Source organism: Callithrix jacchus, chromosome 22, assembly GCF_049354715.1.
Source record: "Callithrix jacchus isolate 240 chromosome 22, calJac240_pri, whole genome shotgun sequence".
Lineage (NCBI taxonomy): Eukaryota > Metazoa > Chordata > Mammalia > Primates > Cebidae > Callithrix > Callithrix jacchus.
This window is the reverse complement of record NC_133523.1, coordinates 6,991,511-7,015,756: the sequence shown is the minus strand read 5'-3', so window position 1 is coordinate 7,015,756 and position 24,246 is coordinate 6,991,511. Positions and strand designations below refer to the sequence as shown.

At 50.2% G+C, this 24,246-nt stretch overlaps 1 protein-coding gene across 5 annotated transcripts in view; it reads right to left on the bottom strand.

Moving 5' to 3' along the window:
- ARHGEF18 (Rho/Rac guanine nucleotide exchange factor 18) overlaps positions 1–24,246 on the bottom strand; it is a 120,398-nt gene that overhangs the window by 43,347 nt on the left and 52,805 nt on the right. Inside the window, exon 2 of one of the 5 annotated variants that reach the window (XM_035287459.3) lies at positions 18,214–18,331. The exons of the other annotated variants lie outside the window; for them this stretch is intronic. The gene's annotated coding sequence lies outside the window, so the exon portion shown is untranslated. The remainder of the gene's footprint in view (positions 1–18,213; positions 18,332–24,246) is intronic. 5 annotated transcript variants of the gene reach the window in all.

The window sequence follows — 24,246 nt, the reverse complement described above, 5'->3', positions numbered from 1 at the left end:
CCTCCTGGATTCAAGTGATTCTCCCATCTCAGCCTCCTGAGTAGCTGGGATTACAGGTGCCTGCCAACACACCCAGCTAATTTTTATATTTTTAGTAGAGATGAGGTTTCACCATGTTGGCCACATTGGTCTCAAATACCCGACCTCAAGTGATCCTCCCGCCTAGGCATCTTAAAAGTGCTGGAATTACAGATGTGAGCCACTGCACCCAGACTTCTGTCTAACAAGCTTTGGTGCTGCCCCCCGCCCCCCGTCACTTAGCCTAGGCTGAGATCACCATAGGTGGCTGCCCATCCAGACTCACTCATTCTCATCCCACCCAATCTACAGGGTCCAGACCCTCCCTGGCCTCACCTCTTGCCATGTTTTGTACCCTGTACCCCAACTATGCTCACATGTCATCCAGGGAGCCTCAGAGCCCCCGGCCCCTTGGCTCATGGCGCCTTCCTTACCTGGGCAGCTGTGGGGCCAGGTCAGAGTCCTTCCCCACTGCCCGCCCCTGGCTGCGGATCCCATGGCCGAGGCCCGCAGGCTTCCTTTACAGCTCTGCACGCTCCTGCCTTTATGGCCCCGTGCTGCACCTTGACCTCCCTGATAGCAAGGGTCAGGTGCTGCTCCTCTCCAGGCACCGGCACTACAGCAGATCTTTGCGCTCAGCCCGTTGTGGCACAAACACACAGTGACGCAGGCTACCACAGGCCTGTGATGAAAGGTGCAGTCGGGGGGTGCAGTCGGGGAGGGCAGCCGGCAGAGTAAGGAGAGAGATCAGGGAGGACACCCAAATGTGAGACCTGCAGGGGCCCAGGTTGATCTCCTTCTTGGCCATTTCACTGTCCTTTTTTCGAGACAGTCTCGCTCTCTCACCCAGGCTGGAGTGCAGTGGCGTGGTCATAGCTCACTGCAGCCTCCAACTCCAGGGCTCAAGCGATCCTCCTGCCTCAGCCTCCTGAAACATTAACGACGAAAGCCACCTTCAGGGCCATTATCTTTGGTGGGATTTTAAGTTCCACTTTAAACAAAAGTTTTGGAAGGCCGAGGTGGGATGATCATTTGAGCCTGGGAGTTGGAGGCTGCAGTGAGCTATGATCACACCACTGCACTCCAGCCTGGGAGACAAGGGAGAGTCCGTTTCAGAAGCAAGACAATCTCCATGCAATCTCCAGGCTGTGGGGTCACCAGGCCCTGCTGGAAGGTGACGGAAGGCCACAGCCAGGAAGCAAGTGGGCGCCCAGCTCGACAGATGGGAACACAAACTACCACCTAAGAAAATCAAGTTAAAAACTGCCTGAAGAAATGCATTATAAGCATTGCTATTTCTTAAGTGAAACTGTGTGACCCTTCAACTTAGCTACCACCCACCCCATTCACATAGACAGGAAAATCCTTACGCATTCTCAACACTGCAGCAGGAATTAACTGTTGAACTACTTTCTGGTTTTAATATCTTATTCTTCTTACTGTTTATTTAAATTCTGAACATGTTTGCCCAGAGGTTTGACCTGTTACATGCTCTTATTCTATTCCTTTAAAAGAGAGGTTATTTTCATTTTTCTCTTTTTTTTTTTTTTTTTTTGAGATGGAGTTCCGCTTTTGTTACCCAGGCTGGAGTGCAATGGCGGGATCTTGGCTCACCACAACCTCCGCCCCCTGGGTTCAGGCAATTCTCCTGCCTCAGCCTCCTGAGTAGCTGGGATTACAGGCACGCACCACTGTGCCCAGCTAATTTTTTGTAATTTTTAGTAGAGACGGGGTTTTACCATGTTGATCAGGATGGTCTCGATCTCTTGACCTCGTGATCTACCTGCCTTGGCCTCCCAAAGTGCTGGGATTACAGGCTTGAGCCACCGCGCCCGGCCTTTTCTCTCTTTTTTTTTTCCTTTTTTGAGACAGTCTCACTCTGTCATCCAGGTTGAGTGCAGTGGCATGATATTGGCTCACTGCAGACTCCGCCTCCCAGATTCAAGTGATTCTTATGCTTCTGCCTCCCAAGTAGCTGGGATTGCAGGTGTGTGCCACCACACCTGGCGAATTTTTGTATTTTTAGTAGAGACAGGTTTTACCATGTTTCCCAGACTGATCTTGAACTCCTGAGCTCAAGCAATCTGTCTGCCTCAGCCTCCCAAAGTGCTGGGATTACAGGTAGGAGCTGCCACCGTGCCTGGCGTTTTTTTTGTTTTGTTTTTAAGAGACAGGGTCTCACTCTGTCATCTAGGTTGGAGTGCAATGGCCTGATCATAGCTCACTGCAGCCTCAAACTCCTGGGCTCTAGCAATCCTCCCACCTCACCTCCCAAGTAGCTGGAACTACAGGCACACAGCACTCCCACACTTGGCTGATTTTTGTATTTTCTGTAGAGACAGGGTCTTGCTATATTGCCCAGGCTGGTCTTGAAACACTCCTTCCTGCTCTCAAGCAATCCTCCCACCTTGGCCTCTCAAAGTGCTGGGATTACAGGCGTGAGCCACTGTGCCTGGCCAAGGCAGTCCTTTTTTTCTGGACAGTGCCTGGACACACGAAGCCCACAGACATGCCCCCTCCAGGGCACTGGGTAGGCACACCTGCCCTTGGACCCAACTTGCAAAAAAAGGCTGCTGGGGCAATGTTTGACCTCAGGGAGACTCTTTTCTTCACTGGGGGCTCTCCAGGAGCCCGCAGTGAATTGGGCCCCAAAACATCCTGTGTGTGGCTTTCCTGGCAGGTTCTGCAATGGCAAAAAGGCCAGATGGAACCACATTCTTGCCTGCAAGTGGGGCTCTGGGTTTTCCCTGCCTCGACTTTATGAGGGTAAAAGGAGGGTGGGGTCCTCTCTAACCCCAAAGTGCCTGACGTGGGCTCCTCCACCCCAAGAATTCAAACTTAACTTTCTCTGACATTCAGAAGGGTCCGTAGAACCTTTCAACACTGTGAGGTGGCCTATGATTTTGGAATATTTGACAGCATAACTAAGAACGCAAGAGTCTACAGTAAGAAACCTCATGCTCCGTGGAAACCAATCGAAGCCACTTTTCCTTCTGGGACCAGTCTCGTCCTAAGAGTAAGGGATGCTTCACAGTGCAATACACACTTGCTGCTAACTGGATGTGATTAGATGCCTGGTAGAATACCTGAAAGTAAATTCTCGTCATTCTTTGGTGCTTTTTTTCTTTTTGAGACAGAGTCTCACTCTGTCGCTCAGGCTGGAATGAAGTGGTGCGATCTCGGCTCATTGCAACCTCTGCCTCCCAGGTTCAAGCAATTCTCCTGCCTCAGTCTTCCGAGTAGCTGGGACTACAAGTGTGCACCACCACACCCAGCTAATTTTTGTATTTTTAGTAGACATAGGGTTTGGCCATGTAGGCCAGGCTGGTCTCAAGCTCCTGACCTCAGGTGATCCACCCACTTCGGCCTCCTAAAGTGCTGGGATTACAGGCAAAAGCTACTGCTCCTGGCCCATTCTTTGGTGCTTTTTTCCTTTTTTGCGACAGGTTCTTGCTCTGTTGACCAGGCTGGAGTGCAGTGGTGCGTTCATAGGTCACTGCAGCCTCAAACTCCTGAGCTTAAGCAATCCTGCTGCCTCAGCTTCCTGAGTAGCTGGGACTACAGGCACGCACCACCATGCCTGGCTCATTTTTACGGGTTTTTTTTTTTGGTAGGGACAGGGTGTTGCTATGTTGCCCAGGCTGGTTTTGAACACCAAGCCTCAAGTGATGCTCCTGCCTTGGCCTCCCAACTGAGATTATAGGCATGAACCACTGTGCCCGGCCGCTCATCATTCGTAATAATCTTTAACTTCAAAGGTTTTGTTTGTGCTGTTTTTGTGGGGGAAGTAGAGGGAGACCCCCACCTTTTTCCCATTGATATAAAAGGCATTTCTCTAAACAGGTAAGGCCATGCCAGAGCCCTACTCTTGTTTCATAAAGATAAGAACTGAGGCAAACTTCTCTAGGTGAGTCACCTCAGGGGGATCAGGAAAAAAAAAGAACAAAGTGGAACATTCTTGGGCATAAAACCCGTTGGCTGCACGTTATGGTCTTAAAAACGTACAAATGTGGTACAAACTCTTCACCTGCAAAGATTCCTGGCTGATAAGAAATGGCGCTCAGGAAACACTGATAAGGGCTCATGAAAAAATGTCACCTATAGCACTGTTGCCTGAATTTGAGCCTTCTTAATGAACAGTACGAGAGTGAACTAAAATTTAAAATTAAATTAAAATTGACTGGCCGGCACTCTTACTACCATCACTTACAAATGTATCTATACCCCTATCTTGATTGACATGGATGTATATCTTCACAGTTGTAACTGCAGGGAACATCTGAGTATCTCACTTTGGTATGGGCTTTGTAAGTATCACTTTAACCACTTCCCTGCTGTTAGACATTTGATGCATCCCAATTTCATACGTGAGTCTCTGTGAGATGGGATGTGGATGCAAAGGTTACAGATGCTTTCTGATTTTTTTGACACGCATTACCAAGTTGCTCTTCCCAAGGACTATGCTAGTAAGTGCAACCTTGAGGAAAATCTGGCCGGGCGTGGTGGCTCACACCTGTAATCCCAGCACTTCGGGAGGCTGAGGCGAGGAGTTCGAGACCAGTATGGCCAACATGGTGAAATTCCGTCTCTACTAAAAATACAAAATTAGCCGGGTGTGGTGGCACATGCCTGTAATCCCAGCTACTCGGGTGTCTGAGGCAGGAGAATCGCTTGAACCCTGGAGGTGGAGGTTGTGGTGAGCCAAGACTGCGCCATTGCACTCCAGCTTGGGCAACAAGAGCAAAACTCCATCTCAAAAAAAGGGAAAGAAACAAAGAAAATCCTGGATGGTAATATCACAAATAGCAACTAATTGAAGCTGCTTGGCATTACACGTGTTTGTCCTCATTTTTCCATTCTCTAAATTTCCTGCAACAGTCATATGGCTTTTAGGATTAAGAAAAAAAAAAGTTAACATTAGGAACAGCTGTGTAAAGATTATCTGGGAACTCCCTGCACAATCTTTGAAAAACTCATCTGTCAGGTCAGACATGGTGGTTCACCCCTGTAATCCCAGCACTTTGGGAAGCTAAGGCAAAAGGATTACCTGAACCCAAGAGCTCAAGGCTGCAGTGACCACCTGGGCAACATAGCAGACCCTGTCTCTACAAAAAAAAATGAAAATTTAGCAGGGTGTGGTGGTTTGCACCCGTAATCCCAGCTATTCCAGAGGCTGAGGTGGGACTATCACTTGAACCGGGAGTGTGAGGCTGTAGTGAGCTATGGGTGCACCACTGCAATCCAGCCTGGGTCACGGAGCAAGACCCTGTCTCTGAAAAAAAAAAAAAAAAAAAAAAAAATATATATATATATATATATATATATATATATATATATATATATCTCGTCTGTCAGTCTAAAATTATTTCAAAATAAAAGTGTAAAAAGCTCAAAGTGGGCCAGGTGCAGTGGCTCACGCCTGTAATCCCAGCACTTTGGGAGGCTAAGGTGGGTGGATAGTCTGAGGTCAGGAGTTCGAGACCAGCCTGGCCAACATGGTGAAACCTTGTCTCTACGGAACAAAATTAGCCGGCTGTGGTGGTGCCATGCCTGTAATATCAGCTACTTGGGAGGCTGAGATAGGAGAATCACTTGAACCTGGGAGGTGGAGGTTGCAGTGAGCCGAGATGGCATCACTGCACTCCAGCCTGGGCCAAAAGAACAAGACCCTGTCTCATAAATAAATAAAATAAAAGGCTCAAAGTGGAAGGCCACCCTTTTTGATGCCACACCAAATCAACAGTGTGTCAGTTTTCACATGGCTTGCTTCTGTGAGGTCCACTTCTGGACCCACTTCCACTGGACACACTAGATCACACAGCTGCTTCTATTCACACTAGATCCGCTTCCTCGTGGGGGTGGGGGCTGGAGAATCAGGGGCATCTTGGTACATGACATTTCTCTTCCAGAACACAGGCTTTGGCGTCAGGTAGAACAGGGGTTTGAATCTTACTCTGCTACGTGCTTTTTGTTTTCGAGACAGAGTCTCTTGCTCTGTCACCCAGACAGTGGTCACAGTGGCGTGACCTCGGCTCACCGCAACCTCTGCCTCCACGGTTGGTTCAACTGATTCTTGTGTCTCAACCTCCTGAGTAGCTGGGATTACAGCTGTGCATCACCATGCCCAGCTAATTTTTTCTATTTGTAGTAGAGAAGGGGCTTCACTTTTTTGGCCAGGCTGGTCTTGAACTCCTGGCCTCAAGTGACCTGCTCACCTCAGCCTCCCAAAGTGCTCCCCCTGCTTTTGTGCTTTGACTACCTTTGTGATTGTGGCCAATTAATGACCTGGTTCCCCTGAGATTGTTCTGTCATCTGTGCAGAAGCAATAAACAGCATCCACCTCAGGACTGTTGGGACAATTCAATAGGGAAATAAACCTCAAGAGTCGCCGGGCATGGTGGCTCATGCCTGTAATCCCAGCCCTTTGAGAGGCCAAGGCAGGCGGATCACGAGGTCAGGAGATGGAGACCATCTTGGCTAACAGGGTGAAATCCCGTCTCTACTAAAAATAAAAAAAATTGGCAGGCGTGGGGGTGTGCACCTGTAATCCTAGCTACTTGGGAGGCTGAGGCAGGAGAATCGCTTGAACCTGGGAGGTCAAGGCTGCAGTGAGCCGAGATCATGCCACCACATTACAGCCTGGGTGACAGAGCAAGATTCCATCTCAAAAAATAAAAAAAGAAAAGTTAGAAAATGTTTTGTTGTGGGACTGATTATGTGGTATTCAAATGAGAAGGGATCTCCAGTCCAGAGGAGCCCAGGGGATCAGGAGGTGTGTGTTAGCAAAGAATGATGGGATCCCCAATAGTGAGAGCTGTGGTGGCCTGATGAGGAAGGTGAGTCATTTTGCCTGGAAGCAGGAGGTCATGGGATCCTTTGCACTGGGTTTTGAGGGATGAATAGGAGGTCATTAGAAGAAAGAAGGATGAGGGAAGGTCATTCCAGGAGAGGACAGTGGGCAAGGGCAGAGGCATTAACAGGGGGAATGATGGCATACTGGGGGTGAGGTGGTTACAGGTCAGGGGGCTGGGCCATGGGCGGGAGCTGGGAAGGTAAGGAGTGCTGGAAGAATGTGGCCTGAGATGAAGATCAAAAGGCAGGCCGGGAGGGGCGCGTGTGGCATTTTACATGCTGCCCTACGGCGCTCTTCCAACCAGATGGGGAGCCAGGGGATTTCAGGCCAGCGAGAGGCATGATTAGACCTGTATTACAGAGGCAACTGGCGATAGGACAGGCCAATGATTAGATGGAGGCAGAGAGATGACAGAGGCAGGGAACCAGTTTGGCAGCCTCAGTGCAAGGTGACAAAGTCCCTAAGGAAGGCAGAGGGCGAAAAGTCAGGGCAGGAGTTCAGAGGCAGACCCAGTGGGGCTTGGTGCCTGTTAAACACGGGCGTGGATGGAGGAAGGAAGGACGATGAAGATGTCTAGTTTGGGCCACTGTGGTGGGACCTGGAAGAAGGAAAGGAGAAGGGGACAGAGGTGGGAAAAAGAACAGCAGTTCTCCCAGGAGACACAGTCAGTCTGAAATGCCACCCAGGAAACTGGTCAAGTCCTGAAGGCCATTGAGACATGCGTGGAGTCAGGGCCACCATCAAGGCTGGGGATATCTCTCTACATATTTGTTTATTTATTTTTGAGATGTAGTCTTGCTCTATTGCCCAGGCTGGAGTGCAGTGGCACAATCTTGACTCCACCTCCGGGGTTCGAGTGATTCTCATGCCTCAGCCTCCCAAGTAGCTGGGATTATAGGCGTGCGCCACCATGCCTGGCTAATTTTTGCATTTTTAGTAGAGACAGGGTTTCACCATGTTGGCCAGGTTGGTCTTGAACTCCTGACCTCAGGTGATCCGCCTGCCTTGGCCTCCCAAAGTGCTGGGATTACAGGCGTGAGGCACCGTGCCTGGCCAAGGCTGGGGATATCTATTTGGGAGGAACCCATGTGTAGAAATAGAAAATGAGAGGCGGGTACAGCCGGTCTTCGTATATGAAAAGCAGCCCTCTGTATCCGTGGGTTTGCATCCTGAGAACACTGTATTTTTGATCTGCTTTGGTTGCAGGAGCAGAACCTGTGGCTGCAGAGGGCTGACTGAACAGACGGAAAAGTCTGTGTGTAACTGGACCCACGCACTGGAAGCCTGTGTTCAAGGGTCAACTGTAGTGAAAGACGGATTCCTGAGGACCGGCATTTGGAGGCTGAGCTGGGCAGACGGCTTGAGCCCAGGAGTTTGAGACCGGCCTGGACAACACAGTGGGACCCCATCCCTACAAAAAATACAAAAATTAGCTGGGTGTTGTGTCGCATGCCTGTAGACCCAGCTACTCAGGAGGCTGAGGTAGGAGGATTACTTGAGCCCAGAAGGTGGAGGCTGCCGTGAGCCATCACCACACCACTGCCCTCCAACCTGGGTGATGGAGCAAGACTGTCTCAAAACAAAAGAACAAAAAACAGTTTTGAACAGAGCTGTCGGCCATCCATCCCAGGTGGACCAGCACAGCGGAGAGAGTCGTAAGACGCTTCCATTTGACAGGCTCACCCCATAACGTCCTCTCTCCAGGACGGGTGTGGCTCAGGGCAGGGCCATGTCTGCCAGTAAACTGTGCTTACCCAGAGCCATTACCGTTTGTTCCCAGGGCTGTGCATGCCATTGCCGCCTGTCATCATAGTCAGGCACTTGAGCAACAAGGTGCTGCCTAAACCCATGGATCCGTGAGAGCAAAAGAGTTGAGTGTTTCTAGGAAACAGAGTCAAATGCTTTGGAATAACTTAAAACCAAGCAAAACAGGCCGGGCACAGGGGCTCATGCCTGCAATCCCAGCACTCTGGGAGACTGAGGCAGGCTGATCATCTAAGTTGGGAGTTCGAGACCAGCTGGGCAATGTGGTGAAACCCTGTCTCTACTGAAAATACAAAAATTAGCTGAATGTGGTGGGGCACGCCTGTAGTCCCAGCTACTCAGGAGGCTGAGGCACGAGAGTCACTTGAACTGGGCAGGTGGAGGTTGCAGTGAGCCAAGTTCACGCCACTGCACTCCAGCCTGGGCAACAGAGCAAGACAAGCAAGTCTCAAAATAATAATAATTGCTCAGCTAGGCATGATGGCATACACCTGTAGCCCCAGTCACACCTGTACTTAGGAGGCTGCAGCAGGAGGATCACTTGAGCCCAAGAGTTCAAGACCAGCCCAGACAATACAGCAAGACCCCATCTCTAAAATATTTTTATATATAAAGCTGGCCTTGTTTGATTAGTTGCCAGTCTCCGAGAGCTCAGCTGGCCTGAGGTCGTCATCGGGGCTTAGTGGAGTTCCTCCAGTGTAGTGTGTGCATTCAGGTAAACCAGCTGCATTGGCTTGAGGTTCAGAAGTCTGTCCTGGGGGAAAGTGCCCTGCCCGACACCTTCCCGTGTGACTGCAACACGCCCTATGCAACTCAGTGCTTGAGAGGCTGGTCTGGAGTGTGTGGGAGAATCCTCTGTGAGCTTCAGGCTAGGGTGGCTCAGTGGAGGTAAGGAAACCTTTCAAGAGAAAAGGGTTTTGAAGGAGGGTGGGTTTGAGGGCAAGACTAGGGAGGTGCCTGTCCTGCATGCAGCAGGCAAGGGTAGGGAGAGAGGGGTCCTTCTGAGACAGGCTGGAGGCTGGGAGTTCCCTTCACGGTGGAATGGGTTGCCTGGGCTGTGGTGAAGGAGCTGCAGGTGCCCCTGGGGTGTGGGTACATCTGGGGTACGGACGCCAAGTGTGGATATATCTGGGATATAGAGGCCGAGTGTGGGTGCACCGGGGATGTGGGGGATGAGTGTGGGTGCACCTGGGGTACAGTGGCTGAGTGTGGGTACATCTGGGGTACAGAGGCCAAGCGTGGGTACATCTGAGGTGTGGGGGCCGAGTGTGGATATATCTGGGGTACACAGGCCAAGTGTGGGTACATCTGGGGTATGGAGGCCAAGTGTGGGTACATCTGAGGTGTGGGGGCCGAGTGTGGGTGCATCTGAGGTGTGGGGGCCGAGTGTGGGTGCATCTGAGGTGTGGGGGCCGAGTGTGGGTACATCTGGGGTACACAGGCCGAGTGTGGGTACATCTGGGGTACGGAGGCCGAGTGTGGGTGCATCTGGGGTACGGAGGCCGAGTGTGGGTACACCTGGGGTACGGAGGCCGAGTGTGGGTACATCTGGGGTACGGAGGCCGAGTGTGGGTGCATCTGGGGTATGGAGGCCGAGTGTGGGTGCATCTGGGGTACGGAGGCCGAGTGTGGGTACACCTGGGGTACGGAGGCCGAGTGTGGGTACACCTGGGGTACGGAGGCCGAGTGTGGGTGCATCTGGGGTACGGAGGCCGAGTGTGGGTGCATCTGGGGTATGGAGGCCGAGTGTGGGTGCATCTGGGGTACGGAGGCCGAGTGTGGGTACACCTGGGGTACGGAGGCCGAGTGTGGGTACACCTGGGGTACGGAGGCCGAGTGTGGGTGCATCTGGGGTACGGAGGCCGAGTGTGGGTGCATCTGGGGTACGGAGGCCGAGTGTGGGTGCATCTGGGGTACGGAGGCCGAGTGTGGGTACATCTGGGGTACGGAGGCCGAGTGTGGGTACACCTGGGGTACGGAGGCCGAGTGTGGGTACATCTGGGGTACGGAGGCCGAGTGTGGGTGCATCTGGGGTACGGAGGCCGAGTGTGGGTGCATCTGGGGTACGGAGGCCGAGTGTGGGTGCATCTGGGGTACGGAGGCCGAGTGTGGGTACACCTGGGGTGCAGGGCCTCCTGGGGGCTGGAGAGCAGATACACCTGCAATGATGAAATGAAGGCAGAGTTCCTTCCATTCACTGGCACTTATTGAACAGGCGCCAGGTGACTAGCAGACATCTGAAGGAAAGACTCTCCAGGAAACAAGTATTTGTGGAAACTTAGAAGAACTGTCTACGAGTACTGCCTTCACTTCCTCCCCTCCCTCTCTCCCCCTTGAATCCACACCAACGGCTCCATCAGCAACATGTGCCTGGGCGGAGAAGGCAGGTGCACTAGGAACAGACACTGTGACCGCACTGCCTGGGCCCAAACCCTCACCTCCGAGACCCAGAGCGAGGGACCTGACTGTACCCTGCCTCAGTTTCCCCCAGCTGTAGAATGAGGGTAATAGTGGTGCCTGCTGGTTGGGCACAGTGGCTCATACCCGTAATCCCAGCACTTTGGGAGGCTGAGGTGGCAAGAAGGTGACAGAGTGATCACCTGTTCCGACAGTGGGGGAGGACTGCTCAAGATGAGGAGTTTGAGACCAGTCTGGGCAACGTAGCAAAAGCCCATTGCTATAAGAAAATTAAAAGTTAGCCAAGCATGGTGCATGCCTGTGCTCCCACCCACTCGGGGGGCTGAGGCAGGAGAATGGCTTGAGCCCAGGAATTTGAGCCTGCAGTGAGCTATGATTGTGCCACTGCACTCCAGCTGGGGTAACAGTGAGATCCTGCCTCAAAACAAATCAAAACAACCTCACAAACACAAAAAAAGTAATGCCCTCTTTGGGGGTTGGCTGTGATGTCGAGAACATTCTGGAAATGCTGTCTGGTACGTGGCAAAGACTATCCTTGACTATTTGCACCACTGCTCACTTCCTCCACAGCTGCTGGAATGATTCCACTAAGAACCAAGTCAGGCATGTCCCTCCTCTGCTCAAAGCCCTGCCATGGCTCCCACCTACCCCAGGAACCACTGCCTTTACTGTGACCTACTATGGCCCCAGGCCAAATCCAGCACCTGCTTTGGTAGAGCACAAATATGCAACAGAGAACTTATGCAGCCCACAAAGCCTAAGGTATGTACCATCTGGTCTCCTATAGTGTCTAAGACCTCTGGCCCCACCCAGGCCATCTCCCCACCAGCTACCACCTACCTGCCTTCACTCTCCCAGTCTTCTGGGCCACCTGGCTCCGCCTACCCCGGCCTCCTCCATGTTACCCAAACATGTCACCACCCCACCAGGCCCCTGAGGCTGCTGCTCCTTCTGTCTGCCTCATCTTCTTTCTCATTTGATTTTTATTGAGACCGAGTCTCACTCTGTCACCCAGGTTGGAGTACAAAGGGGTGATCTCGGCTAACTATAACTTCCGTCTCCTGGGTTCAGGTGATTCTCATGCCTTAGTCTCTCAAGTAGCTGGGATTGCAGGCGTGTGCTACCACATCCGGCTAATTTTTGTATTTTTAGTCAAGATGGGGTTTTGCCATGTTGGCCAGGCTGGTCTCCAACTCCTAGCTTCAAGTGATCTGCCTGCCTTGGCCTCCCAAAGTGCTGAGATTACAGGTGTGAGCCACTGTGCTGGGCCAATTTTTATTTTTAAATAAATAATTTTGAAATAGAGACAGGGTCTTGCTATGCTGCCCAGGCTGGTCTTGAACTCCTGGCCTCAAGCAATCCTCCTGCCTCTGCCTCCCAAAGTGCTGGAACTACAGGTATACGCCATCTTGTCTGGCCTGCTCACCTTCTCAGTGAGGCCCCAGAGGCCACCCTGTTTAAAATACCATCCGGGCCAGGTGTGGGGGTTCACACCTGTCATCCCAGCACTTTGGGTGGCTGAGGAGGGTGAATCACTTGAGGTCAGGAGTTCGAGATCAGCCTGACTGACATGGTGAAACCCCATCTCTATCAAAAATACAAAATTTACCCAGGTGTGGTGGTGCATGCCTGTAATCCCAGCTACTTGGGAGGCTGAGGCAGGATAATCACTTGAACCTGGGAGGCAGAGGCTGCAGTGAGCTGAGATGGCACCACTGCACTCCAGCCTGGGCAGCAGAATGAGACTCAATCTCAAAAAAAAAAAGACCCACCCAAATAAAATGTCATCCACCCCAAAACACACACACACACACACACACACACACACACACACACACTTTCTCCATGAGGCACATCACAGCCTCTTTGCATTCAGGCGCACTTGACAGCATTTCAGCACTATTTTTGAAGGTCCTTTTATTTTCTAAAAAATGTATTATTATTTTAGAAATGAGATCTCTCTGTTGCCCAGGCTGGAGTACAGTGGTGCAATCATAGCTCACTGCAGTCTCGAACTCCTGGCCTCAAGGGATCCTCGTGCCTCAGCCTCCCAAGTAGCTGAGACCACAGGTGTGTGACACCATGCCTGTTAATTAAACAAAAAATTTTTAGAGATAGGGTCTTGCTCTGTTGCCCAGGCTGGCTGGTCTCAAACTCCTAGGCTCAACTAATCCTCCTGCCCGGGCCTCCCCATGTGCCGGGATTATAAGCATGAGCCTCCTAGGACATTTTCAACATTAATGTCACCAAGAAGAAGCATAAAAATGCAAAAATCGCGGCACTCATAGACCTTAAACAGGGCATGCGTTTACGGAGTAAAAGGCTGAACGGGAAGGCAGACTGTCGCCTTGCGCAGCCTCAGCTGTGAACGGCCGTGGGAACTCTGTGTTTTCTCCTCTCTGCACCAGTACGAATGGATTGATGTTGAGGTTATGGAGAAATTTTAGCAAGTAGATGAAAATTAAACACAGAATTACCATCCGATCAGCAATTCTACTCCTGGGTATATCTTCAAAAGAACTGTCTGAGTAAACACTGACTCTGCAAATCACGAGGCTTGACTGTATTTTTGTTTATTTAGAAGGGAAACTCCAGGAGCTGAGCTGCGGGTCTCTGTTGGTCTGTGTTGTCACGGCTGGCACGAGGCCTGTCATGTGGTGGGGGGCTGCTTAACAGATGCTGGCTTCAGGGAGGGAGGGAGAGGGCTTCTGGGAGGGACCTGGTCTGGGACGGTCAGAGGAGAAAGGAAAGGGCAGGGTGGAGGGAATGTCTTATTCCAGAAGGTTCTGCCATGGGCCTTGGGGTCACTTTCTCATCGAACCTGAAGCCACAGAAAGGTTTATGTGGAGTGGATCCTTCTAGAAATGATGGCTGGAGCACAGGAAGTGGGGCACACTGGAAGGGGTGGATGCAGGGGGACCTGGACCTTCAGGGTAGGGGAAAGGCGGGGAAAGGTGAAGAGGGACAGAGAGGGGTGGTGTAGGGGCGATGGAGAGCCAGAGTGGTGGGCTCAACAGCAGGCAGCCACTGGCATGGGGGGGGCACTCTAGGGAAGGGATGAAAATTTGGGTCTAAGGTGGTACCTGGAGCATGGGAGCACCCAGGAGCACCCAGGAGCACCCAGGAGCAGGGCTAGGGAGATGGTTTAACGGAGCTGCCTGGAGATTAAATGGGACAAGGGATGGAATTAAAGTGATCTTGGGACCAGAATAGCTGAATTGCATGGTGGATTTTATTTTGGGGGAGGGGAGAAGACAGCTGTATCATAACCACTGGCTCAAACTAGTATTATTTTATTTCTTTATTATTTATTTTGAGATGGAATTTAACATTGTGGCCCAGACCGGAGTGCAGTGGTGCGATCTCGGCTCACTGCGACCTCTGCTTCCCAGGTTCAAATGATTCTTCTGCCTTAGCCTCCCAAATAGCTGGGATTACAGGCACATGCCACCATGCCTGGCTAATTTCTGTATTTTTAGTAGAGATGGGGTTTCATCATGTTGTCCAGACTGGTCTCAAACTCCTAACCTCAGATGATCTACCTGCCTTGTCCTCCCAAAGTGCTGGGATTACAGGTGTGAGCCACCGCGCCCAGCCCTCAAACTAGTATTATTATGACGCTTAAAAAAAATGTCAACCGAAACCCCTAGGCCTGTATTTATACGGTTGCTTATTTAGACCGGTGATCCTCTACAAGGAGCGATTCCTGCCCCCACAGCCACTTGGCAGCGTCTGGAGACATTTTTCATTGTTATGGATGTGAGGGGGGAAGAGGGGTGCTCCTGGCATCTGGTGGGTGGAGGCCAGGGATGCTGCTCAGTGCCCTGTAGTGCCCAGGTCAGCCCCATCCCAAAGAACGATCTGGCCCCAAACGTCTAGACTGGGAAACTCTGATTTAGACCCATGCGCAGGAATCTAAGCATCCCAGTACTCACTCTGTCACCTGGTGATTAAAGCCACCTCTCCACGATCATTAAAGCCACCCCTCTAGCTGTCTGTTGTCTCCAGCTTTGATAAGTAAGCTGTCTACATCTTTATCTTTCTAAGTTACAGGTTAAATGACTGACTGAGACAGGGCAGAGGACAGAACCGTGGGTGGCTTCCTACTAAGGGAACAGCAGCCCATTAATTAACTGCTCTGTGAATGTCCATCCACCAACGAGCATGGCTAAAAGATGTTACCTCACAACTATCTTGCTTATTTATTTAGTTTTTGGAGACAGAGTCTCGGCTGAAGTACAGTGGTGTAATCAGAGCTCACCGCAGCCACAAACTCCTGGGGCTTAAGTAATCCTTCTGCCTCTCTCCTGAGTAGCTGGAAGTGCACACCACCACCCCTAGGTAATTAAAAATGAGGCAGGGTGCAGTGGCTCACGCTTGTAATCCCAGCACTTTGGGATGTGGAGGCAGGCGGATGACGAGGTCAGGAGTTCGAGACCATCCTGGTCAACAAGATGAAACCCCAGCTCTACTAAAAATACAAAAATTAGTTGGGCGTGGTGGCACGTGCCTGTAATCCCAGGTACTTCAGAGGGTGAGGCAGGAGAATCACTTGAACCCAGGAGGTGGAGGTGGCGGTGGGCTGAGATCGCACTGCTGCACTCCAGCCCGGGCAACAGAGCAAGACTCTATCTTAAAAAAAAACAAAAAAAAAAACTTGTTATTTTCTTTGTGGAGACAGGGTCTCGCCATGTTGCCCAGGCTGGCTTTGAACTCCTGGGCTCAACTGATCCTCCTGCCTTGGCCTCCCACAGTGCTGGGATTACAGGCACGAGTCACCACCCCCAGACCATAACTATCTTAATATCTCTGTGTGCTTCTCATCCTGCCCCCCAAAATACAGTGCAGGACGTGGTTAGATGCTCCTATTTCCACGTATCTGATCCAGTTTTGCTGGTTGAATGCCAAAGATCACGGGAGTCTGTGACGCACTTTCAAGTTCTTGTAAGATCCGACAGTGTCAGATGCAACTGGTAAGAGGACTCCTCCAACTTGACAATAAAAAACAGACACTCCCATTCACAAATGGGCAAAGGACTTGGAAAGACAGGTCTCCAAAGAAGATACACAAATGACCAATATGCACATGAAAAGGGTGCTCAGCATCAGTCATCACCAGGGAAGTGCAAAGCAAAACCACCCACTTCACACCCACTAAGATGGTCTACTTTATTTTATTTACTTCTTTTTTTTTTTGAGACAGAGTCTTGCTCTATCACCCAGGCTGGATGGAGTACAGTGGCACGATCTCAGCTCCCTGCAACCTCCGCCTCCCGGGTTCAAGTGATTCTCCTCCCTCAGCCTCCTGAGTAGCTGGGATTACAGGTGACCACCACCATGCCCGGCTAATTTCTGTAGTTTTGGTAAAGATGGGCTTTCACTATGTTGGCCAGGCTGGTCTCGAGCTCCTGACCTTAGGTGATTTGCCCACCTCGGCCTCCCAAAGTGCTGGGATTACAGGAGCATGCCACCATTCCCAGTCTAAGATGGTATAATTAAAAAAATGGAAAATTACAAGTGTTGGTGAGAAGGCAGAGAAACCAGGACCCTCACATGCTGCTGGTAGGAAGGTAAAATGGGGCAGCTGCTGTGGAAGACAGCTTGGTGCTTCCTAAAAAGTCTAGTGTAGAATTACCACATGACCTGGCAATTCCACTTCTGAGTATATTGTCAAATGAATTAAAACAGGTACTCAAACAGGTATTTTGTACATACATGTTCACAGCAGGATTATTCAGCTAAAATGTGGAAATAAGGCCAGGCGAGTTGGCTCACACCTATAATCCCAGCACTTTGGGAGGCTAAGGAGGGAGGATTACCTGAGGTCAGGAGTTCGAGACCAGCCTCACCAACATGGTTAAATCCTGTCTCTACTAAAAATACAAACATTAGCCAGGCCTGGTGGTGGGCACCTGTAATCCCAGCTACTCGGGAGGCTGAGGCAGGAGAATCACTTGAACCCGGGAGGCGGAGGTCACAGTGAGCCAAGATCATGCCACTGCACTCCAGCTTGGGCACTCCAGAGTGAGGCTCTGTCTCAAAAGAAAAACCCCCAAACAAACAAAAAAACACAAAATGTGGAAATAATCTAAGTGTGTATCTATGGATGAACGGAAAACAACACGTGACATACACACACACACTGCAATATTGTTCGGCCTTAAGAAGGCAGTTCTGACACACAGATGGCCCTTAAGAACACTATGCTCAGTGCAATAAGCCAGTCACAAAAGAATAAATTGTATGTGACTCCAATCCTAGAAGGTGCCCAGAGGTGTCAGATTCATAGAGACAGGAAGGAGAATGGTGGGTGCTGGGGTGGGGGAGGGAGAGTGAATGTTTCATGGGGACAGAGTTGCAGCTTGGGAAGAGGTGAAAGTTCTGGAGATAGATGGATATGAATGTGCTTAATGCCACCAACCTGTGCACTTAAAAACGATTTTTTTTAAACGATGCCATTTGGCTGGGCACAGTGGCTCACACCTGTAATCCCAGCACTTTGGGAGGCCAAGGCGGGCAGATTGCCTGAACTGAGGAGTTCAAGACCAGCCTGGGCAATATAACTTGCCCTAATCTCTACAAAACTATAAAAAAAACATTAGCCAGACTTGGTGGCACGTGCCTCTAGTCCCAGCTACTCGGGAGGCTGAGGCACAAGAATTGCTCGAGCTGCGATGTGGGGGATGCAGTGAGCTGAGATGGCGTCACAGCACTCCAGCCTGGGTAACAGAGTGAGACTCTGTCTCAAAAAAAAAAAAAAAAAAAATCAAGGATGGCTAATAGAGATATAGACCAACACCTGCTTGCTTGGTGTTTGAGGTCATTTTGCTGAACAAGTTTAACTGCTCCACACAGGGCCAGGCAGAGTTGTCCCAGAATGTTTTACGGAGGGTGAACGGGTGAGAACCAACCAGTACTAAAGGACAAGGCACTGTAGAAACAGCCTTTTGAAGTGAGCTGAGAAGGGGCAGATCCAACCAGAAGACCAGAGGTACAGCCTCCAGAAGAAAAGTCAACTGATGAGAAAGATGCTTGGTCACTCAGGAGGCTGACGCAGGAGGATCGCTTGAGGCCAGGAGTTCAAGACCACCTTGGGCACAAGACCAATACTCTGTTTCTACAAATAAATGTAAAAATTAGCCAGGTGTGGTGGTGCATACCTGTAGTCCCAGCTACTTGGGAAGCAGAGGTGGGAGGATCACTTGAGCCCCAGAGGTTGAAGCTGCAGTGAGCTGTGATTGCATTACTGTACTCCAGCCTGGGAGACAGAGCAAGACCCTGTCAAAGAAAAAAAGAAAGGAAGGAAGGAAGGAAGGGAGTCAGGCAAGCAGGCCAGCCTAGCACAGTGGCTCATGCCTGTAACCCCAGGACTTTGAGAGGCTGAGGCGGGCAGATCAATTGAGGTCAGGAGTTTAGACCAGCCTAGCCAACATGGCGAAAGCTCATCTCGATTAAAAATACAAAATTAAGCCAGGCGCAGTGGCGAGCACCTGTAATCCCAGCTACTTGGGAGGCTGAGAGTTGCCTGAACCCAGGAGGCAGAGGCTGCAGTGAGCTGAGATCACACTACTGCACTCCAGCCTGGGCAAAAGAGCAAGACCCTGTCAACAAAAGCAAAAAAAAGGAAAGGAAAGGAGAAAAGCGGAAAGGAAAGGAAGAAGCTTGGTGTGCAACTTTTTTTTTTTTTTGAGATGGAGTCTTGCTCTGTTGCCCAGGCTGGAGTGCGATGGCACGATCTTGACTCACTGCAACCTCCACCTCCTGGGTTCAAGCGATTCTCTTGCCTTAGCCTCCCTAGTAGCTGGGACTACAGGCGCATGCCACCACCCCTGGCTAATTTTTTGTATTTTCAGTAGAGATCGGGTTTCACCATGTTGGCCAGGATGGTCTCGATCACCTGAGCACAGGTGATCTGCCTGCCTCGGCCTCCCACAGTGCTGGGATTATGGGCGTGAGTCACTGTGCCCAGCCCACAACTTCAGATTTTTAACATATCTGACTAAAGAATGTGTCTAAGGTCAAGGCTCAGGCGGAGATGCCCCGCGCGCCCAGGCTTGTTCTGAGATCCTGTTTCCTTCTGTGCAAATTTTGCACTATTTTCTGATATCAGCAATGGGGGGATCTTCAATATCACCCATAGATATTCCAGATGCTGAAAAATGCATCTGCCTTGTGAGTATTTCTTTTGACACAGGATGCAGGCCAGATGCTGAAGTATAAGAGGTCCCAGCAAAACAGTTTCACCCTGAGGCCTTCTCAGGAAGGGCAGTGTGCGGTATCTTTTAAACAATTATGTTAATTCTACTGACTGGGCAGAAATCAAAGTGACAAGGGTGAAAATTTTTTTTTTTTTTTTGACATGGAGTCTCACTCTGCTGCCCAGGCTGGAGTGCAGTGGTGCGATCTCAGCTCACTGCAACCTCTGCTTCTCAGGTTCAAGCGATTCTTGTGCCTTAGCCTCCAAAGTAGCTGGGATCACAGGTGTGCACCACCACACTCAGATAGGCTTTTTTTTTTTTTTTTTTTGAGACAGAGTCTCCTGTCGCCAGGCTGGAGTAGAAGGTGCAATCTTGGCTCACTGCAACCTCCACCTCCTGGGTTCAAGAGATTCTTCTGCCTCAGCCTCCCAAGTAGCTGGGATTACAGGTGCCCGCCACCACGCCCAGCCAATTTTTGTATTTTTTTTTTTTTTTTAAGACAGGGTTTCCCCGTGTTGGCCAGGCTGGTCTTGAACTCCTGACCTCAGGTGATCTGCCCGTGAGCTACCACGCCCCGCCTAATTTTTGTATTTTTAGTAGATACAGGGTTTCACCATGTTGGCCAGAATGGTCTTGATCTCTTGACCTCATGATCTGCCCAGCTCGGTCTCCCAAAGTGCTGGGATCACAGGCGTGAGCCACTGTGCCTGGCCAATTTTCATATTTTTAGTAGACAAGGCGGTTTCACCATGTTGGCCAAGCTGGTCTTGAACTCCTGACCTCAGGTGATCCACCTACCTCAGCCTCCCAAAGTGCTGGGATTACAGGTATAAGCCACCACACCCCACCCATGAAGAACATGTTGATGAAAACAGCTGATTCTGAAAAGACTAATTCAAGTCTAGTTACACAGTTGAAATCTTCCAGAAAGCTCCACTGGCATATGCATACACACACACACACACACACACACACACACATATTTTAAGCCAACAATTTTCACATGGGAAATAAACAGCAAATAAATGTCAGCAGAGGTGGCCCTAAGAAGGGCAGAGGAAGCCAAACACTTGAGAGAGGCCAGGAGTTTCTGTTTTAGCAGATAAAAAGCAAGCTGTCACAGGAGGAAAGAAGGCAGGGCAGAAAATCAGGCACACAGATTACCAGGAAAAAAACCTGTTTGTCTTTAATGGGCAGGGACATATTTGCATTTCTGGAAAAAACTGAAATGATGTCAGGGCAGGTGAACCTTAGAAAGACCCTTCACAGGCCTGGGGCAGTGGCTCACGCCTGTAATCCCAGCACTCTGGGAGGCCGAGGCAGGCAGATCCCTTGAGGTCAGGTGTTCGAGACCAGCCTGGCCAACATGGTGAAACCCGGTCTCTACTAAAAATAGAAAAATTAGCTGGGTGTGGTGGCAGGCGCCTGTAATCCCAGCTACTCAGAAGGCTGAGGCAGGAGAATTGCTTGAGCTCAGGAGGTGGAATTTGCAGTGAGCCACTATACTCCAGACTGGGTGACAGGGTGACACTCTGTCAAAAAAAAAAAAGACCCTTCACAGGGAGTTTCCAATCTAATCCCAAATCTCACAGAGGTCAATCTTTCCACACCATGGATTGGGAAAGCCATGGGTCTTGTTTTTTTCTTTTTTAAAGAAACAGGGTCTCGCTCTTGCCCAGGCTGGAGTGCAGTGGTGTAATCACAGCTCACTGCAGTTTTGAATTCCTGGACTTAAGTGATCTTCCTGCCACAGCCTCCCAAGTAGCTGGGACTACAGGTACATACTACCTACCTGTAGTTACCCCACTGGCTAATGTTTATATATTTCTTTTTTGTAGAGATGGGATCTCACTATGTTGCCCAAGCTGGTCTTGAGCTCCTGGGTTCAAGTGATCCTCCTGCCTCAGCCTCCCAAAGTGTGAGATTACAGGCGTGAGCCACTGTACTTGGCCGGTCTTGTTCTAACTTGGGGGGACCCAAACTCTATGTTGAACAACCCCAGGCTTGCAGATACCACAACAGATCTTTATTCCCTTAGAAAACGCACTGCAGCATAAACAGGGGTCCCTTGGGACTGCTCAAGGCTATGGCCAGATTGTGCAAAGGCCGACCTGGAACTCAGCTGCTGAGCTCATGAGACAGGTGAGGGCCTCCTGTTCCCTACCCCTTGTCCCTTGCCAAATTTACAGTCCTTTTTCAAATTTACAGTCAGATCATCGTGGCCGTAGGAACAGAGCTGTAAAAATGATGAGTCTACTCTAGGGGCTGGTGAACCCCTACTGCCTGTGGGCGGGCCATGTGTTTTTGTAAATAAAAGTTTTATCAGAACACAGCCACGCCCACTTGTTTCTCTGTTATCTGTGGCTGCTTTTGTTGAGTAGCTGTGACAGAGGCTATGTGTGGTCTGCAAAGCCTGAAATATTTACTACCTGGCTCTTTTTTTTTTTTGGAAATAGGGTCTATGCGCCTACGTGCAGTAAAAAAGAGAAAAAAAAAAAAAGAAACAGGGTCTCACTTTGTCATCCAGGCTGGAGGCAGTGGTACGATTTTGGCTCACTGTAACTTCCACCTCCTGGGTTCAAGCAATTCTCCCGTCACAGCCCCCCAAATAGCTGGGATCATAGGCCTAAGCCACCATGCCTGGCTAATTTTTGTATTTTTAGTAGAGAAGGGATTTCGCCATGTTGCCCAGGCTGGTCTCCAACTCCTGGGCTCAAGTGATCTGCCCACCTTGGCCTCCTGAAGTCCTGGGATTACAGGCGTGAGCCACCGCACGCAGCCTACTATCTGGCTCCTTTCATTTTACACAGAATCTTGCTCTGTTACCCAGGCTGGAGTGCACTGATGCAATCTCGGCTCACTGCAACCTCCTCTGCCTTTTGGGTTCAAGCGATTCTCCTGCTTCAGCCTCTCGAGTAGTTGGGACTACAGGCACGTGCCATCACACCCGGCTAATTCTTTTATTTTTAGTAGAGACAGGGTTTCGCCATGTTGGCCAGGCTGGTCTTGAACTCCTGACCTCTGGTGATCTGCCCACCTTGGCTTCCTGAAGTGCTGGGACTGCAGGCACCAGTCACCATGCCCGGCCTACTGTCTGGCTCTTAACAGAAAAAGTTTTCTGGTCCCTGGTCTACTGTATCTAATTGGTTTGTTCTGGAAGGGAGGGCCTATTTCCAAGAATTAAAATGCACCCAGCTGGGCTCCTGCAGCCTGGGAAATCCTAATGCTCTATCCCTGATGTGCAGAAGGAGCTGGAGTAAAACGAGTGGCAAAGTGGATTCGCTGTGTGAAATCATTACTGAATCCCAGTCTTGAAATTGCTAACACTGGGAGCAAACAGGCTCCAAACTAGCAAAGAGACTGGCTTTTTTTTTTTTTTTTTCTGGAGACAGTGTCACTCTGTCGCCCAGGTTGATGTGCAGTGGCTCAATCTCGGCTCACTTCAACCTCGGCCTCTCGGGTTCCAGTGATTCTCCTGCCTCAGCCTCCTGAGTAGCTGGGATTACAGGTGCCCGCCACCACGCCCGGCTAATTTTTATATTTTTAATAGAGATGGGGTTTCACCATGTTGGCCAGGCTGGTCTTGAACTCCTGACTTCAGGTGATCCACCCACCTCAGCCTCCCAAAGTGCTGGGATTACCAGCCTGAGCCACTGTGCCTGCCCAGTGGTTGGTTTCTGAGCATCTCAGTTCCCTACCATCCCGAGTATGCTGGCTACAAGCATTAATGTAAGTCAGCAACCAGCTCCTATGCCAGAACCTTACAAAGACCTTCATTAGTATTCCTTTTAGAATTGCAAAGGTGTGAGCCTGAATATATTTTCACGTGTTCTGTGTCTCAAGGTCAGCTCGTAAGCTAGATGCAGGAGTAGGCAACTGGTACAGCTTTTTCTCCCCCCGTCTCTGAATCTATAAAACTTGTGTGTTTGATGAAGGTGGTATTTGAATGCAGGGGAAGGAAGAGATTATATGGAGTATAGAGGTACATGGGCAGACATTTGACAAACTGTAATATCAGGTTCCTACTCATACTTTTTGGCAAATTATATTCACAGAGAATTCAGATGACGAAGCTTTTCAAAAAGAATCTGGAGGCCAGGTGTGGTGGCTCACACTTGTAATCCCAGCACTTTGGAAAGCCGAGGTGGGTGGATCACCTGAGGTCAGGAGTTCGAGACCGGCCTGGCCAACACGGCAAAACCCTGTCTCTACTAAAAATACACACACACACACACACACACACACACACACACACACACACACAAATCAGCCAAGCATGGTGGCAGGTGCCTGTAATCCCAGCTACCTAGGAGGCTGAGGCAAGAGAATCACTTGAACCTGGGTGGTGGAGGTTGCAGTGAGCCGAGATTGAGCCACTGCACTCCAGCCTGGGCAACAGAATGAGACTCGATCTCAATAACAACAAAAATCTGGAGTTCTCCTGAAGACCTCCTCTTTCCTCTCTTCAATTAACTGGTTCTAAAGAGTGAGCCCAAGTGCTACACTTCCTTTAACTTCAAAATACTGGGAAATCAATGTGCTGTAAAGAGCCTAAGAAATGAGTACCAATAACTTGTAAACTTGTTCTAGGCTGGGAATGGTGACTCACACCTGGAACCCCAGTGTTTTGGGAGGCTGAGGCAGGAGGATCGCTTGAGCCCAAGAGTTTAAGACCAGCCTGGGCAATACGGTGAAACCCGATCTCTACAAAAAATAGCATTAAAAATATATAATGAGCCAGGGGTGGTGGTGCATGACTGTGGTCCCAACTACTCAGAATGCTGCAGCAGGAAGATGGCTTGAGCCTGGTAGGTAGAGGCTGCAGCGGGCTCTGATTGTACCACTGCACTCCAGCCTTGGCAACAGAGCAAGACCCTATTTCAAAAACAAAACTAAAATAAAACACGCTTGTTCTTTACAAATCATTAGAAGCAGGAGGTTCCTGAAGTGGGCTGAACAGTGTCCCACCAAAATTCATGTCCACCTAGAGCTTTG